At 43.6% G+C, this 19,541-nt stretch overlaps 1 protein-coding gene and 1 long non-coding RNA gene across 9 annotated transcripts in view; one reads left to right on the forward strand and one right to left on the reverse strand.

The window, feature by feature from the left end:
• HECW1 (HECT, C2 and WW domain containing E3 ubiquitin protein ligase 1) overlaps positions 1 to 19,541 on the reverse strand; it is a 202,406-nt gene that overhangs the window by 174,928 nt on the left and 7,937 nt on the right. The window lies entirely within an intron of this gene.
• On the forward strand, positions 9,956 to 18,295 carry LOC309515156. 2 transcript variants are annotated; one of them, XR_014212331.1, is made up of 2 exons: positions 9,956 to 10,226; positions 18,013 to 18,295. It is a non-coding gene; the product is annotated as an uncharacterized lncRNA (long non-coding RNA). The 2 variants fall into 2 exon arrangements; XR_014212332.1 differs by lacking the exon at positions 9,956 to 10,226 and adding an exon at positions 12,905 to 12,985.

Genomic DNA, 19,541 nt, shown 5'->3' on the forward strand with positions numbered 1-19,541 from the left:
GAGACGAAAAACTCGCAAGACGAAAGGTTTTTTCGTTTTCGAGTTGCTTCACAAGACGAATTTCCCTATGGGCTTGCTTCGCAAAACGAAGCTTGCCCCGCACCCCGGACCTCTTTTGAAGCAAGGGGCGGCGGGGAGAAGATTGCTTCTCCCCGTTGTCAGCCCTGCAATCTCCGGGGACAGAGGGGAAGGTGCGCGCGCGCCTTCCCCTCTGTCCCCGGACCCCTTTTGAACCAAGGGGCGGCAACGGGGAGAAGCGATTCTCCCCGCTGCCCCTTCCCTTGCTTTAAAACAGGTCCAGGGACAGAGGGGAAGGCCCGCGGCGCTTTCCCTCTGTCCCCGGACTGTCTCCATAGGAACACATTGATTGATTTTCAATGCATTCCTATGGGAAACCCTGCTTCGCAAGACGAAAAACTCACAAGAAGAAAAAACTTGCAGAACGAATTAATTTCGTCTTGCGAGGCACCACTGTACAACAATACAGGAAAAAAAACATTAAAACACACATCCAATGTTCCATATCTTTATCTTTCATTTACTTGTTTTGTCGACCTCCTCACACCTCCCTTTTTGTATTCTAATTTAATTAATTGTTTCAGCAAATTCTTTCCATCTTTCTCAATTTTTGTTATATAATTTATCTTAACGATCTAACCTATTAATTAACTCAGCAAATCCTTTCCATCTTTCACTATATTCTGTCATTCAATTTGCCTTAATTTATTAACCTTATCTTACCATAAAAAAACCTTAAAACTTAAAACTTAATACTAATTGTACATGACTCCTTATATCATTTCTACTAAAGCCAAATAGTTTCATTCCAACATTATCTGTAATACTCATTAATTTTACACTAATTCTCAAAATAAATTTTTAAAAACTTTCTTCCAATCTTCATCCAACGTCTCTTCTTCCTGGTCTCGGGTTTTGTCAGTCCTTCTTGTCCACTCCATCTAGTCCATCAACCTGGTGATCTTATGTCCGAGGCTCTTAAGTCTTTTCCATGTCCCTTCTGCAGATCTTCTTCTTGTTTATACCTGCACTTTACTTTGTCTTTTGTTGATCTTTTTCTTAATTTCTTTCCTTTCTCATTGGGGGGTAGGTCTCGGGAGGACTCCAATCCAAAAATATCTCCATCTCCCCTCAGCAGATAAGCCCATTCCCCACAGTCCCAGTCAACACTGTAATCCAGAAAGTATTTAAAAGCATGTTTCAAAGTCCTTCCAAAATTAAGAGCCCTCACAACTCCAGACCCCCCCGGTCCACTCCAGATTCAAACTTCAAGAACAGCGGCTTATGCTCCTGCAAGGCCTCAAGTCTCTCCATTTGTGTTACTTGAGGTTCAGCAGCAACCTCCTCCATTATCTTCTGCACTTGCGCTTGCCCTGTCAAAACAGGTTCCTGGGTTGGTTCCTGAATGGTTTCTATATGGGTATTCGCTGTTTGTCCAAAGTTTTTAAATGCAACAGTCATCAAATCCATCTTCTCATGCATCTGCTCCAGCAAAGCGCTTGTCTTGCAAAAAGCAAGCACCAAAACTTCTTCTAAACACATTTTTATTCAAGGTCAGAGTCTGGTCTCACAATCCTAATCTTCACAGCTGTGAAATCCCCAGATCGACTCCAGCAACAATTTAACAAGCTCCCTCTAGAGGAGACAATTTCTATTTGTATCCATCTTTTGAAAGCAGGACCAACAAAAGAAAATTACTTTCATTTTTCAAATATTTTGTTTCTTTTGAATGCAAAAGGCAACATTGGAATCAATTTGTTTCTCTTTTTTAACTATCTGTCAAAAGACGTTCCATTCACAGTCAGTGAACTTCCCCATAAATTCCTGTCTCTGACACCCCGTTCCCAGGTTTGAGACGGTGGAAATTTATCTTTCTTTACTCTCTCTCCTGCAGGCTTGAACAGTCAAAAATCCCCCCCCCCTTTTCTTCTGCTTCCAAGAGGGGCTTTGGTGGTAATAACTGAAGGAAATTTAGACCTTTATATACGACTTTCCAGACTTTAGCTTGCAAAGTTTTTGCTTCAATCTATTTACAAAAACAGGAGGCGGACTTCCTGTTTAGAACCTTCCCGCTTCAGTGCCAAACTAAAATGTTTCTTAATCCAATTTTCCGTTCTACTCACGGGTACTTGTTTAATGTCCAATTGTCCACAGGAAAAAGTCAGCACTCTCCGGCAACGGATATGCGGCTTCACTCCGTAAAAGTAGCGGTTGATTCAAAACACCGTGCCACTCACCCCGCGTCACTTCAGATCCCTGAAAAAGGGTTTCCCTGCGAGTAGGGGAGTCGCTCCTGGTGTCAGCCGAATCCCACGTTCCCAGGCTTCCTCTGTCTGGGATTTTTAAAGGGTCTCCACCTTCGCCGCGGTGGCAAGACCCGATTTTCACGGAGCGGGTTCCTCCCGGTCAGAGGAACTCCGCCATTGCCGATGGCGCTAACCCAGAAGTCATCCAATTCTATATCTCTTTATTTCCCCAAGATATAAACCCTGATATAACATATTCAGTCGCCAGATATTGTGCTGCTATGATTGACATACGTCGGAGGATGGTATGTACCACACAACTGAAGGTTTACATCTGCAAACATTTATACAGTGGTGCCCCGCAAGACGAATGCCTCGCAAGACGGAAAACCCGCTAGACGAAAGGGTTTTCCGTTTTGGAGGTGCTTCGCAAAACGAATTTCCTATGGGCTTGCTTCGCAAGACGAAAATGTCTTGTGAGTTCCTGCGGGTTTTTTTCCTCCCCCCCCCTTTTCCCCAAGCAGCTAAGCCGCTTATCAGCTGATCCGCTAAGCCGCTTATCAGCTGACCCGCTAAGCCGCTAAACCGCTTATCAGCTGATCTGCTAAGCCCGCTAAACCACTAATAGCGCTAAGCCGCTAATGGGCTTGCTTCGCAAGACGAAAAAACCGCAAGACGAAGAGACTCGCGGAACGGATTCTTTTCGTCTTGCGAGGCACCACTGTATTCTGCTTGACTTAGATGCCTTATGTGTTTTTATCTTATCCTGGTATGAGCACCCCTTACTTTTACAGCTGCCCTCTTGCCTATTTATCAGGCTCCACTTGTGTTTGCAGGTGCTTTTACCTTATGCTGGCCTATGGACGTAATAAAGATTTGACTTGATACCTTTCCATCTCACCTACCTAGCAAGGCTGAGGGGAGTTTAAAATGGAGTAGCCCCACACGCATCACCTTTCCTTTCTTGTTCAGTCTGCTCCTCATTCATGTGCTGTTGGCAGATGCTCTCCAACTCGCCTCCCCACGCCTTCTGCCATATGGCTTTGCGTATTTGGAACAGTCTAACCCACTTTCTTTCACAAGCCTCCCCTCCCACACATCCCTCAAAACCCATTTCTTCTTACAGACTTTCCTGAACTGTCACAACTATCATTTTCTTTTATGGTGTTGTCAGCTGTCAGTTAACCTTTCCCTATCCTAAACACTCAGTGCATAATTTCAGTTGTAAGGCTTTGTGAATTTAGGTGCTCGATAAATATTCCTTTCTCAGAGGGCTGCATGTGCGCCTCAGAAGGGGATGAGAAATGCAGAATGTGGTATTAGGTTCCCGAGGATCTAATTCAAAAAGCAAAATGTAATTCTCAATTTATTCCTTTCTCTCTTAATCTACCTTGCTCAATGTGCTTTATATCCAAAACATCAGTTACACAGATCCACAGAAATTGGATGGAAACATAGGAAGTATTTATATTCCACGTTGACATCACTGATGCTCATGGATAGTTAAAAATGTGACTAACTTCTTCTGGATCCAACTCACATCAAAAACCACAAGTAAATCACAGTATATATATAAAAAGCTCATAGTATCAAGCAGTACCAAATACCAACATTAAGCACTTGAATCCAATTCATCAGTTCAAGATTTTACCCCCTGTAGTTCCAAGATGACTGAAATTGTGTGCTAAAAGCTCAGGGAGGCAGGAAGATGGCTGGATAAGCTTTCACAGTGGTTGGGGTTGGGACTTCAGTGTTCTGCATGGCTTCCTTCCCTTCCCCACTATTAAATTAAGCAAAAAGAGCACAAATTGCAAAATAAATTTTGCAGTATGAAAAATATGCAAATTTGCTCAATGCAGGTCACAGATTTAAGCTTTTCTTTGCAGAGCATTTGGCTTGCCTGGTCACAGAATTGTATGCTGTGAAATATGTGAGTGGGTCATAGAGTGGAAACTTAAAATCATTTAATTCCAGTGCAAGCTACATTTTCTCTAACATTACTTTCAAAGCAACCTAAATGAGTTTTAACCCATGTACCATGAAAACAAAGAAGCTTGCTTTGATTATGTGTCTGCTGAGTTACACATGGGGCACTTTACAGGGACACGTGGGGCACGGTATTATTACAGAGCAAAGCAGCTTGTTCCAATGTAATGGCTTTTAAACGAGAACCTGAATATGAACATGATCTTTTAAAAGGGAATTAAATGGGGAAAGTTAAGTTCTTTAGTCTTTCCCCATCAGTCAAATAATGCACGTGACTAAAACAGTCTCTCCTCTATCGTAGCTTCCCCACTGTTTGATAGTGTGAAGTTGTAATCTCTTGCTTGTGAAAATCTTAAGTTGCCATGGAAACTAACATGGGTTGCCATGGAAATTGCTATGTCCAATTCAGTACTGCATCTTCAGAGGCTGAGGCTGGAAAGAAACAGCAACCCAAGCACAAATGTTTGTAGTGACATAGTAACAAATCCAGTAAGGGCTGTTTCACATATGACCTAAGGGGCTCCGGGAGGGGGCAGAATTCGTATGGCTGAGCACAGAGCCGACACACCCGCGAGGAAAGGTGACTGCCTCAGGCAGCAGGGTCCACCAGGGCAGCAAATCCCGATGCCAATCTTTCTTGCCCCACCTTGTTCCTGATGTAGATCTTCCCTGACCTTTTCTTCCCTGACCTTTTCTTCACAGGTAGGGAGTGAGGGGAACATCCTATTGAGGTCTGCCTCAGGTGCCCACATGTCTTGGGCTGGCCCTGCCTGAGTGAATATTTTGCCTCCTGGGGGAGGAGGGTTATTGGTTTGTCTTGTTCTTCTTCTTGTTTTTATTATGTATTTTGTGTTGTTGTTTTTTGTATTCTTATACTGTGAACCACCTTGAGATCTACAGATGAAGAGTGGTATACAAATTTAAATAATAACAACAATAATAACACTATCTTTGCAAAGTATACAGTATCTTCAGTTTAGTAAAGACTCGCCTCTTTATCCTGGCCTTTGAAAACTGAAGAACTCATTTTGGTGTCCTCCCTGTAATGAGCTATACAGAATTATTGTTTGGGGATTTTATGGATCGTGTTGGGTGTTCTTTTATTGTTCTGGTTGCACTGTGTTTTTAAATGCTGCAATCCATTCTGGGCCCTTCTGGTAAGAAGCACAACAAACAGACAACAAACATGTCCTAGGTATAAAGGGCCTGAGTGCTAAACTACACATGACAAGATGGGGGACACCTGGCTTGAGAGCAGTACATGTGAAAAGGATCTAGGAGTCTTGGTTGACCACAAACTTGACATGAGCCAACAGTGTGACGCGGCAGCTAAAAAAGCCAATGCAATTCTGGGCTGCATCAATAGGAGTATAGCATCTAGATCAAGGGAAGTAATAGTGCCACTGTATTGTGCTCTGGTCAGACCTCACCTGGAGTACTGTGTCCAGTTCTGGGCACCACAGTTCAAGAAGGACACTGACAAACTGGAACGTGTCCAGAGGAGGGCAACCAAAATGGTCAAAGGCCTGGAAACGATGCCTTATGAGGAACGGCTAAGGGAGCTGGGCATGTTTAGCCTGGAGAAGAGGAGGTTAAGGGGTGATATGTTAGCCATGTTCAAATATATAAAAGGATGTCACATAGAGGAGAGAGAAAGGTTGTTTTCTGCTGCTCCAGAGAAGGGGACATGGAGCAATGGATCCAAACTACAAGAAAGAAGATTCCACCTAAACATTAGGAAGAACTTCCTGACAGTAAGAGCTGTTTGACAGTGGAATTTGCTGCCAAGGAGTGTGGTGGAGTCTCCTCCTTTGGAGGTCTTTAAGCAGAGGCTTGACAACCATATGTCAGGAGTGCTCTGATGGTGTTTCCTGCTTGGCAGGGGGTTGGACTCGATGGCCCTTGTGGTCTCTTCCAACTATGATTCTATGATTTAGAATCATAGGAAGCAAAGCAGATACTCAGCCACAGAACTACATCTGTTCCCAACCAAGCACAAGCCCTGTATCCCCCAATCACATGTAAGGATAAGGAATGCGCAGGCAAGGGGTGATGGGCTTGAAGCATGGCCCCTTCCAGCTGCTTCTCTCCTTACAGGCTTAACTTCCATTACTGAAGCCCAGATAGGGGAAATGGCTTCAGAGGAAATGGCCTCAGGGGGTGCACTGCCAAGGGTTGGGGAGAAGGGGAATAATTCAATGGCCCTCACCCGCACAACCCTTTTGTGCTTTCAGTCACACTCCTCCACCACCACCCCACAACCCTCTTTAAGACATGGATCTATCACCCTCATGTGAAGTTGGACCTTAAGATTGAGGCAGGTCAAAGGCAAAAGGGTAGTGAAAACTCCAGTACTTTCAGCTGCCACTTCACACTTGCCTCTAAAATGTGATTTTGCAGTCTAAATAAATGCAGTGCTTTGCCATAGAGGTGGATTGGAGTTCATGACACACTAACAAGGATGCAAATAATTTTGTACACCTTGTTGGCAATGGTAATGAGATGGGACTATTAACAGATGTAGTTCAGATTTCCAAAATGTGGGTCACATGGCCCCACTAGCAGGGCTCACCAGAACTCAGTTCTGGCACCTCTCAGGTGGGCGCCATTGCCATCATAAGAGAATGAAGGAGGTGTTCATGGTGAGTTCCGGCACCTCTTTTTCTAGAAAAATAGCACTGCCCACTAGGATTACCAAAACAGAGAGGATGGAAGACATGGACTGCTGAGGGTGCAGTTATCTGAGACCAGAGATAAAGTCACATGTTGAACACAGGAACTAAAGTAAGAGAATAACTGCAGGATGGTTCATATGAGATACTGTAAGCAGGACTGTGAAAAAACACAAAGGGAAGTAGTCAAAAGAGCTGAACAAGTGTGGGGGTGAGGAAGACCCAGGTATTCAGCTCTGTTGGGCACAGATGTATTCTCGTAAAGTCTGAGTAGTGCTGATCTAAACTTTGCCCAGGGCCCCAAACCTTCTATGTTTTTGCAATGAAAACCAGCCAAGCAAGCTGAGCTACCACTTCACAAGTGACAGACGGAGACAAACTGATAGGAATTCTCCCAAGGACACCAACTCAGTGATGGACTTTGAAAGCAGGCAAGGGTGCAGCTGTCTACTGTGGACCTCTCCTGCTCCCTTTCTGACAATACAACAAATACAACTAAAACTTTAAAAAGTGTATGCCTACTCAACTACACTTGCGAAAGATGCAAGGATGGGACACTTTGAGAAGAACAGTGTTCGCCTTTAAAAAATGAAAAGGAAAAAAACTTGATTTTTTTGCTTATTTGTATAAGTTTAAAAGCACCATGGAATCATAGAATCATAGAATTGTAGAGTTGGAAGGGATTCTGAGAGTCATCTGGTCCAACGCTCTGCAATGCAGGAATCCTGCAAACAGCTGTCCCTGGGTGGATTTGAACTACCAACCTTCTGGTTAACAGCCAGATGCACTGACCCATTGTGCCAAGAGTTTGCTAGAGGGAACCACTACAATCACAAAGTAATTGCTTCCACTGCATCCCCACGCTTAGCTGTATGTGCACAGCCAGTAAAAGTGATAGGTAGATCAAAGTACAACAAGCACCTTCTTTACAGTGTTGCAGGAGCAAGAAAAACGCACACACAGAATTCAGACATAAAACTACCAACTGACAAGAGTCCCGATTCCTCAGCAGAAAAAATAATTCCCCTTTACAGCAGTGATCACTGCTATTGAAACACCTGTCTCTTTGCATATACTTGTTAGCATAGCTAGCACTGGCAGTGTGCCAGCAGCCCTCAGTCCTACCAAACACTGGAGCTCCAACTTGCATCACGGAGCAGTCTGAACCTCACCTCTCTGCTATGAGCATCCGGTAGCATTTAATGCATAATAATAATAATAATAATAATAATAATAATAATAATAATTGTATTATTTGTACCCTGCCCATCTGACTGGGTCTCCCCAGCCACTCTGAGCAGCTTCCAGCATATACAGAAACATAATAAAACATCAAACATTAAAAACTTCTAAAGGTTATACATATCTTTTAAAGAATATGTAGTTACTCATCTTCTCATGGGAGGGTGTTCCACAGGGTGGGTGCCAGCACCAAGAAGGCCCTCTGCTTGATTCCCTGTAACTTCACTTCTTGCAGTGAGGGAACCGCCAGAAGGCCCTGGGTGATGGACCTCAGTGTCCGGGCAGAACGATGGAGGTGGGGGACACTCTTTTAGGTATACAAGACCAAGGCCGTTTAGGGCTTTAAAGGTCAGTACCAACACTCTGAATTTAATATAGAGCCCTGGATTCACAAAGGGTAAAATTGTGCGCACACACCCTTCAAGAAACTGGGGGGAGCTCACACAGACTGGACCATCCAGCACACCAGTTCCAAATATACTACCTAAGTCACAGTCAGGGGAAGGGGCATGCTCTCACTTCACAAAAGTAGGAAAGCACATCACTCAATACATGTCTGAAAACAAGCTTTATTGTCATTATGATCCATCTGTGATACACACAACTATGGAACAGGATTTTATTTAAAGTGTGATCTATCATTTAAGTATTATAATCTTGACCCATACAAAATTTCTGGTCATCCTAAACTTACGACAACTTCAAAACCTAGCTGCATAATGTACCCCTTTCTCTCTCTACTCATTCTCAAAACTGGGTAGTTTTGAAATCATCTAGGTGTTCTGCATAATTAAAACTGAAATGCCAGTCATTTGCCCATTGTCAAAATAGACCTATTTAGTGCAATGAGCAATTTCTCACAAAAAGGAAGCTATTAGAATAATATTCCTAAGTTTTGCGATGGCTTTCTGGCAGTCCATAATAGGTCATTTTTAATTCAATTTCATCCTTTTTAATTAACTCTTCCCAGAGGCATCATCACTGGGGGATTATTTCCATTTGAATATTTCACTGTATATTTCGAAGCAGGCTGACTAGGCAAATGAGACCATCGCGCTCTTTCTTCCATCAGCCAGAGCAGCCTTTGACGACCTCGTGTCCTCCAGATGTTTACCACCAGTCCCAGCCAGCACAGCCAACATCTGAGGGCACCAGGTTGGCGTAGACTGAGTTGGACCACGTTGCCCTAACCCTCAAAGAAAAAGTGCCTTTGGAAGAAAGACAATGATAACAAGTTTATTACCTTAATGCACACACTGAGCATTCTGCGCAAGAACCACTATGCAAGAGGGCAGCTAGAAGGGGAGAAATGGGGCACGATTTACCATTTAACTTCATTTTTCACCCTTCAGAGTTATGGACTTGTAACTCACCAAAAGGCACCAGGGTGCCCTCTCCCCTCTGCAATAAAGGGCCCCACAAGGAAGGGGTAAAAACTTTATTTATTCTGATCTAATGTGAAAGCAGGAGCCAGCTCCAGTGGCCATGGGTTCTTGGGCACCCACAATAATATAATTGTGGGTGTTGGGCACCCACAAAGTCAATGAGAAAAGCTGGCAGGCGGCAGCATTTCAGTTCCACCCTTCACATCCAGTAAGCAAGGCACCCTTTTCGGGGGGGGGGCTCAGATACAGAGGCAGATTCTCTCTGCCTTCGAGTCTGAGACCCTTCCCACGGAGAGGAGGAGGAAGAGGAGCCACCACTGGCCACCGCAACCTGGATGTGTAATGTCACATGCACATGCCTGTATGTAATGTGTGTGATGTCACATGCACTATGTGCAGGCATGTTCCTGTGACATCGCACGTCTGCGTTGTGGCAGCAGGCACCTACAATGCTGAGACTGAGATGGCACCCCTAGAGAGAATTGCTGCTATAGCACTGTTAAGAGCAGGAGTCTCAAAACCCAAGACCCAGTGACTTACTAGGGCCCCTGGTGTGACCCATGGCAACACCCGTAACTGCATGGAACACACACTATTGAGCCACCTACAGGGGAGAAAGCCACTGCTCTCCATAGCAAAAAGGGGGGCAAGAACAAAATACAGTAGATGTTATCAAGGTGAATGCATGTGGCTCCCATTTGCTTATGTGCTGAGAGATAACAGGAATACATGGTGTGGTTGGTGAGGGCAGTTAGAGTGAAGATTAACCTTATCTGCAGACTCCGGTTCCTCCTTCAAAAGTCTGTCTCCCATCTGTCCGCCCCCCCCCCTTACTTCCTTTTTCAAACTCAGATGGGGTGGGTGGGGAGAGATTGACTACCAGAGACAGCATTTGCAGGGAGAAATCAGAGGGGGAGGGTAAGCTCCCTTGCTGCCCACAAATTCCCCCCTCCCAACTCCATCATGATGGGAGGAGGGATTTACAGTAGGGGAATCCTGTGTTTTCCTCATAACATTTTGTTCCATCCTGACTCATCACTACCTACCACTACTATCTGGCACAGAAAACCCCACTGTTTCCTTTTGACAGCTGACTTTCTGGAATACTTGTGCCTGGGATCTCCAGGACATAGTAGGGAGATGAATTTATACTTCTGCTTATCCTATTCATTCTATAAATGTTTCACATTTTAATAAAATAGATAAACTGGAGCTGCAGTAGCCATTTTTAATGTTAGAAAAGCATTACAGCACAATCCTATCAATGCTTACTCAGAAGTAGGACTGCATTTAATAGGGTTTACTTCTTGGAAAGTGTACATGGGTTTGCAGCTTTTGCCTCTAAAATGGGGAAAATTAGATACAGCAGTTTTGACATGGTATCCATTAACTGGTGGTAGAATTTATTTTTGGAAATTGAATTTTACGCAGTTGATATATCAAGTGAACAATTAGAGGTGGTTTCTGGGCAGTTGTTAGATTGTGAATTTGGTCCTTTGCTACAGCTTTGTACATTTCTACTGGGAATGTGCAATACTAAGTGGAACGCTATTGCATTTCTCAGTGGTTTGCAGGTGGGAGAAAAGCGAAACCTAAAAAAAGAGTTGTGCTCACCATCAAATGTATCTTACCTAACCTATTATGACTTCCATGAACAGAAACGCAGTTAAAGATGCAAGCGTTTGAAATGTAGAAAGGTAACTGGTAGAAAATGGTCACTGAAACAAGCGTGGATTGAACATCCAGGGAAAGAGTTACCTGGAGAAAGACCATCCGTCAATATATGATTATTATTTTTAAGAAAGAAAAAAAGTGACTCAGTATGAGAGAAACCTTAAAAACAACAAAAGTCAAAGAGAAGGAAAGGCAGAGGAGCAGGAAGCAATCAGGGAGGCTCCTGCCTGTAGGAGTGGGAATGAGAAGAAGTGGAGTGTGGCTCTTAGTCTTTGTTCATCCTTTTGCATGATCTCTCTTTCTCATTTCAGCAGGACCCCACTGGCACTTCCTTTGTCTATCGATCCCATTGTGTTCGGCTATCGGGACAAAATCCTCTTTATCTTCAAAGAAACAAGAAGATAAAACATCTCATCAGATTTTGAAAGGTTATCAAAATCACACTTAGAAAGGATTCGCAAGTCTATGTTTTTAAAAATTGATGGAGAGAGGGAATATTTTTTAAAATATTTGCTTGGAATCAAGGAGTGGAAGGAACAAATCCTCATGATCCGTTTGTCAAGTCCATGCAGTACTGCAGTGACTGGAAGTTTTGCTTTTCAAAGAAAAAATTAATACATTTCCTTCAAAATGCAGATATGTCTTTTTTTCTGCTTCAGTGACAATGAGCTGTTAAAACTGCACTTTGTCAACCTATTGTTTTCTTAACAGCAAGCTCTTAACTGCATGCATGAATGAAAGAATGAATGAGCCTTCTGTGGAAAATATGCATCATACAACATCACTATTTCAGTAGATTCAGCCATGTCAATAGTTGCTCAAAATAATATAGTAAGAACAACTTGTGGGGCAAGGTAAGAAAAACGCCATTCAGAGATAAAAGAAAAAGAAGCTCTTTTAAAATGGCCTTTAAAAAAAAAAAAAGTGAAGACCATTACTTTCTTTGTCATAGTAATGAATTCTGGCTTGCACTTCCCAGGGAAATGAGAAGCTGAAATAGTACATTTCTGTCTTGATTAGATTCATTTTGAACACGCCAATGCAGATAGCTTGCCTTTTCTGCCTGACATTAGTAAAGCTAGATTTTTAAAAAGGAGCAATAACATTTTCATTTACTAATCAATTTAAAGCAAGGGTGAATAAGGGCACAATAAGATACACCGTGGATAAAGATTAAAACAGTGAGTCGGTATTTAATCGAGAAACCTGCTCCTGATACTGTTAGTTACAAAAAACCAAAAACCTTAGGGTAAATAAATAAAGAAAGAAGGGAGGAATGCAGACATTTTAAAATACTGCCACCAAGGAAGTTCTTCCTGTGCCCAGTCAGGAAGGACAAAACGATGAAGGGGAAACTGCACTTCATTCTCCTGTCTGTTCCCCTACTTGCTATACCAACTTCTATTGCCCGCTGTGAACTGCTACAGCCAAGTAAGACAAGAGGCAAGAGAGCTTTCAGACCCAAGATACCTACTTAACAAGGGTTCAAAATCTCCCCATGTAGGCCACAGGCAGCAAATGTATGGCTGCCCAAATGTTTTTGGACTCAAGGCAAATGGCTCAGGGATGATGGGAGTTGTAGTGCAGCAACATCTGGAAGGCCACAGCTTCCCCCTCCTTGATGCAGACCAAGGTGTCTTTCAGTCTCCAACATCCCAGCATTTCTCAGGCTGAAGGAAGCAGAACTTTTATTACATCATGAGAGGAACAGCTCTAAGGATCCTTTCTCACATTTGCAATGACTCCTTCCTGGGCCATAAAGGTAAATGTCAGAAGCCCAGAGCTGGATTGGAAGGGTCTAGCTGCAGGCATCCTGTTGTATCAGAATCATTCTTCCTGCAAGCTTGGGCTTCTACTTTGCCTTACATGAACACAGTCTTAACAGTGAGTCCGTGAGTGGCTGTGGAGGCCAATTCTGGATACACATGCCCTTCCACAGAGGTGACATAAGTTTTCACGTGGGCTTTGATCACGGTGAGGGTTTGCCAAATATTGGCAACACCAGCATGAGGAACAGCCATTGTGTGGGCTCCTCCCAGGCAGCCCAGGACTTTTGGGGCACAGAAATGAGCCACATAACATAATGGTTTCCTTGCTTCAAGCCTAAGAATAGGGTCTCGGCTGAGTCTAAATAATGTGAATAAGCAGCTTCCTGTGGGGCACTTTTGCTGGCATACGCTTTAAAGACTTTCAAAACCAACTTTCGTTTCTGTACCACCACAGGCATCCTTGCCTCCTGACACACATACAAACAAATTTATAAGTTACTTCTACTTTGTTTATCAGTTGAATAGAGCAACCACATACTATCATTTCAGAAATCAGTTTACACCCCCCAAAAAAGTGTTCAGTCCAGTTCTAAGGCAAAAGTGATATTCTAATAGCCAAACCAAACATTTTGGAAAGTGTGGTTCACTGTGAGGTATGGGTACGATAAAAAAGGAGAAAGTAGCTACACTGTATTGTCTCAGTTGAAAGAAATGTGAATGAACACTACTGGAAAAAGATGCAAGTGGGATCTAGACCAGGAGGGGATAGGCTGTGGCCCCTCCAGACACTGCTGGACTTGAACGCTCATCAGCCCCAGCCAGCACAGTGAATGGTTAGGGATGACAGGAGCTTTAATCCAACATCTGGTGGGCCACAGGTTTTCTATCACTGATACAGGCTGTGGAGGAGGAAGGTGAGTGGAATCTAGTAAGTGAAGAAATAAGAACGTACAGTGGTACCTCAGTTTTTGAACATCTCTGTTGACGAACATTTCAGTTTTTGAACGCCATAAACCTGGAAGTAAATGCTTCACTTTTCGAACATGCCTTGGAAGTTGAACATGCCATGCAGCTTCCGCTGAGTGCAGAATCCTGAGGCCTAGCTGTTGGCTATTGAGTTTTTGATTTTCAAATGTTTCAGACCTCAAATGGTCTTCCAGAACAGATCACGTTCAAAAACTGAGGTACCACTGTATTTTTGCAGAGCCTGTGTGACGGCCTGGGAATCTGATTCAGAGGCTGAACCGGAGGAATCCCAGCCTGCACAGGAGTCCCCGCCTCCAGGGCCGGCTGAACTGGGGCAGGGCCTTGATTCTGAAGCGCCTGCACCTGTGCCGGATCCTCAGGAGCAGGCACCAGGTAAATCCACTCTGACTCCAGAGGTGGTTGAGGACTCAGTGCCTACAGGTGAGTCTCCCCCTGGGTCCAGTAACCCTTCAGCCTCTCCTGAACTGCAGAGGCTCAGGGCAGAGAGGCGAAGGGAACTGGTTTCCCCCAGGAGGAGTGCTCGCCTTAAGGCCAGGAGAGGCGGGTCTCCTGGGGGCCGGGGCCGCCCCTGGCCTCAGAGAAGATAAAGGCCAGTCAGCCCGGTCCCAGGTTGTGGGAGCAACGTCGTTGATGAGCTGTTTCGGCCAGCATCCAGTCCTGTTCCCCCAGAGTTCCTGTCCTTGCCCGGCTTCTCGCTGTGGACCCAGCTTTGCCCATGGAGGACTGTCTGGCGACCCTCAGGTCCTGTACCTCGCCCCCCGGTAACCTCCCCCCTGGACCAGCACAGTCTGGCTAGCCTCCAACTAGAAGCCCTGTGATCTTCTAACAGAGTATCCACAATGATTCTACCAGAATTTAACTTTGTTTCAACCAGCTCTGCCTCCAGCTCCACAGCTAGACTTCCTTGCCCAACTCTACGTTCCACTTCTTGGCTTCATTAAACTCCAGTAATTGCCTGTCAGTCCAGCTATATTACTGTCTTGCATGCCCAGTAGTATTTTTCTGGACTGGGAGGTTCTTGTTTCTGTCTTGCAGACTTCCCACTCTGCAGTGCTACCAGGTACTCCACCAGGACTATGGAGTAGGTTCCAGACTACCCTCCCAATTGAGGTGTTCACTTACGTCAATTTCGGCTTCTTGAACCCAGTCTTAGAGTACTGGTTATTTTCAGTTTCGGTCTCATTCACGCTGAATGAGTGTTAAATCTCAGGTTGCTGAGCGAGCCCTAGGACTGACATCCAGAGAACCTTTGACAGTACTGGTGCAGTGGAAAAGTATTGCCACCACTCCTTGTCCAGCTCCATCATTCCATGTTCCTCATGCTTAAAATAAGTAGGAATTTAATTCTGCTCCACAGTAAGAAACAGAAAAGGTGCAGAAATGATGGGACTCTAGAAGGAATAGGGTGGGAGGTGGAAGAGTTAGCACACTCTCCTGCTGTATAAAGCAATTGAGGTGGCTCAGTCAATACAGCATGAGACTCTTGATCTCACATTGGGCAAAATATTCCTGAATTGCAGGGGTTGGACTTAGATGACCCTCATGGTCCTTTCCAACTCTATGGTTCTACTACATTAGGTAAGAGGTTGCAACCTGGCAATCCTAGTAAGCCCAACATGTGCTTTACTCTTGGATTGTCAACTCATGTCTACATTCAACAGCTTGAGTCATGGCTTGAGCTGCTGTGTTATCATTATGTGATGGTTATTTTACCATCAACACAAGACCAAAAGCGAAATTAATATAACATTTATCATGCCACTGAGGGCTGAATGTTCTGGGATGGAATGTCATTCTCACCAAGGAAACAAGAGTTCGCTTGTGATTAAGACTTCATATTTCCCTTGCTTGAAATTTGTGGTGTGTGTGTAAGAAAGAGCAAAAGCTCCCAAAACAATGACGACCAGAACAATTGCTTGAAAGCAAGCTTTTTCAGTAAACAAGCAAATAGCTAGGGCTTGTTTTTGCAAGGATGTATTAAAAGAAAATAAATGTCAATTAAAATATTTTAACATCAAAGGCAAATTTCTCTCAAGTTACAGGCAACAAACACTTGAATTTGATTATTAAATTGAAAAAGCTTTAATTAGCCCACGTCAGTTTGCCTTTTAAAAAATGAAAACATTCTATGCTAGATATACCTCTCAAGGTTTATTTTAACAACAGTATTTTCGACACACTCATACAAATTAAATACAGTGTCCTTGAATCCATTTCAGATATACACAAAGAACTTCAGCTTTAAAAAAGAAGAAGTCCCACAGGATCACAGATGTCCCACAGATGTACCTAGGAGTACACCTCACTGTACTTGACAGGGCTTACTTCCATGTAAACATGCATGGGATTGCACTGTCACTTTCGTAATATCTCACACATTAGCTAGTCCTAAAGCTGAGTAATGGATATATAGCCACCAAACAGAATTTTTTCTAACCCAGTGCTTTCCACTCTGTGCTCCTAGAAACACTACCTAGGTCTAGGCAAGCTACAACCCAAGGGCCACCCAGCAGTGTAACATGAGTTGCTGGTGCCCAGAGCACACAAGCCGCTGACACCACCAGAGCATGCTGTTCCCCCCACTGGAGCCAAATTACTTTCATTAGTAACATGTAGTTAGCCCTTAAAAGTTCACTCACATATGAACACACTTTAGACCACATCACTCAATGCTTAAGGTGATCTTGTGAAGTGATCATATAGCCACAATGAGCCACATTATCATCTTCCTCAATGGTTTTCAAACTGTGTTTCAAGCAACCCTGTGGTTTCTCAGAAGTTATAGCAGGGGTTCCATAATATGATGATCAGTAACAGCAGACAAACTTCCCAGAAACACAGCTTAGGGCTTGTCATAGAAAGCACAAGTCCAAGCAGTTTTCCATTCGTCTCACACTTTCTAGGCACAGGTCTGAGTGGTTTTGCCTTTGCCCGCCACTTTCCCCTGGAAAACCTGCTCTTTAGCACTAAATCAGAACAAGCAGAAATCAGATTGCTGATTGTTCTGATTCAGCGCTGGGGAAAACGTCAGCGCAAATGGAGGTGTGGGTGAGTCCTTGTTCACCACTATCAACCATCTGCTGCGATGCAAAGGCATGAGGGAGTGTTGGGAGAGTCCCAGGGAACTGCATTCAGTTGCATTTGGGTGTTAAGTCTGCATCTCAAAATACTCCCCAGAATCTGTGGCAGGAATAAAGGAGGTCCCTAGAAGACAAATGTGGAAAGGGTGTAGTAAAGGAAGAAGGCTTTAAGCTCATATATCTAGCAAAGTGATTACTCAGAGAAGCAAAGGTTCAGAAGAGACTTCCTTCTCTATAACAGACACTCCAAAAGGGATTGGGCCAATAATAGTGAAGACAAAGCCATGGCTCTAATCTCTCAAAAGAAGTCAAAGTGAAAGCCTCACATGCACCCCAGCTACTTATGCTCTCTTCCAATGCCTGCTGTTCATATTTTTCTTTTTCCTGAAATAAAAAGAATACTATTACATTTTTTTGTTTAGGATGGGCAATTCGTGAGGCACTGTGATCATTCACCTCTGTCTTTAATAAAATTCCATTTATATTTCCCAGGGCAACCTTACTCTTGCAATGAGTGAAAGGAAACCTTACTGGAAACTAAAATCCCTTACTTTTCACTTCCTGAGATGTGAAGCAGTCAATATTTTTAGTTCTGTATCTGCTTCTCTCTCTTACCCAAGTAGAAACACAAATCTAAAATCAGAAGTATTTTAGCATTTAGTTAATTTTGCTGTAGTATCTCCCCCCCTTTTTTTTTGCGGGTAGGGGGACAGAAATTAGATCTGTCTTAGTATAGTGTCCAAATATACACATTATGTTTTTTGCCTACACATCAAATTAGCAGGCTCTGAAAAGGACTACATCTTACTCTAAGAAAATTATTAATCTATGTTCCCATTGTGTGAGACATAAAGAAAATTCTGTGACCTAGAAATTACTGCATTTATAATGAACTATGTTGCAGATAACTGTGACACTTTGCAATTACCCACTTATTTCCTTCTGTATCAAAGCTATTAACAGAACGGAGAAGGATGCGCCAGCTTCGAGGAAAATCTCAAGGGTGGAATGGCTGAAATAATACAACGTGGAGCAGTGTGTCATCTGCCCTTTAGCACCATTCTGCTTCCAGAAAGCAAAGGAAATTGGTGGATGTGAAGGAATGAAGGCCTGAAGCATTTTTTAATGACGGCTACTCAAGGTCTCAATCATCAGGCTATCTTACATTGTATAGTCTAGACCAAAACTACTTAACAGTTCAAAATAAACCTTATTAGCTGCTGCAACATATGAAAATGGCAAGTCATTAAACAACTCATTAAACAACTCATTAAACAACTCACTACTAGACTGGTCAGCAGGTCAACCAAGGGCAGTCAGTCTAGGGTCCAGTTCCCATTCTTCCCTTCTCTTTTTCTTCCCTTTCTGATGTCAGACTCATAGATTCATAGCTGGATGAAGCTAAAACTTTGAGACTGGTGTGCTGCTTGTCCTAGGGTGGTATGGAAGTTGAGGGTGGGAATTCACCCTTCACAAAGTCAGACAGCAGGGAGTTCATTTTAACAGGCTCTTTCTCCCCTTTAAAAATGTGTATATGTGTGTCTGTGTTGTAAGTAGTCCATGCCCACTACAAAGTGCAAATATATTGAGAAGATAGGAAATCTTAAGTAGGCTGCAAAAGGATGAACCAATGTGATGCCTTTATTTTCTTACACACTAGAGTAATCTGGAAATAGAAGTAACAATGTCCCCAGCAGGTCCGTTTTCTTTTTGCTGGCAAATCACTGCCATCTCACCCTTTCATGTTTTTGGCACCCACTGTGAGGGTTTACGCCTTTTATTCACTCACATACCTAGGTGGTAGTGTAAGTATAATCTTCCCATCACCTTGGGGGCACCTGGAGTTGTTCCTATACATCCGCTTCCACCTCCTCCCTCTGTTACTCTCTGAAATATACTCAGAGTCGCAAAGTGATTTCATGCTCTTTATTCAGCTCATAGTGGTGAGGAGGAATGAATGAAAGTCCCCTCACAGTATCTGCTTTATATACCATTATTTACACAATGGGCTGCACATGATTGGCTAATTCCGGAATTCTACTGTAAGCCAATCAGGTTGTGGATTCACTTTTATCTGGAGCAGGATTGGGTAGTTCCTGCCAACCAATCATACTGCTGCATTGTTCTAGGACCAATCAGACTGCTGCATTCTGAATCCTATTGTTCTAGGACCAATCAGACTGCTGCAGTTTGGATCCTATTCAACTCAGTACATAACACTCTCAAAGCTGTTTCATCTGGAACAGCCCTACCACAACATGCAAGCTCCAATGTGCACCTTCCTAGCTCCTCCCATAATGTAGCCAGGAGCTGCATTGCAAAAGTCAGTGTTAGACAGGGGACAGGATATTAGAGCACTGGAGGTAGCAGGGAAGCAAATGGCTAGGTTGGGGGCTGTGCTGATGCCCTGCCTGTTTCCCAACACTCTTTCTCATGTGCCAGTCTCTGGGGGTCTTTGTAGGAGGAGAGGACTGTGAGCAGA

The sequence above is a fragment of the Podarcis vaucheri genome, assembly GCF_965113315.1.
Source record: "Podarcis vaucheri genome assembly, chromosome: 12".
Lineage (NCBI taxonomy): Eukaryota > Metazoa > Chordata > Lepidosauria > Squamata > Lacertidae > Podarcis > Podarcis vaucheri.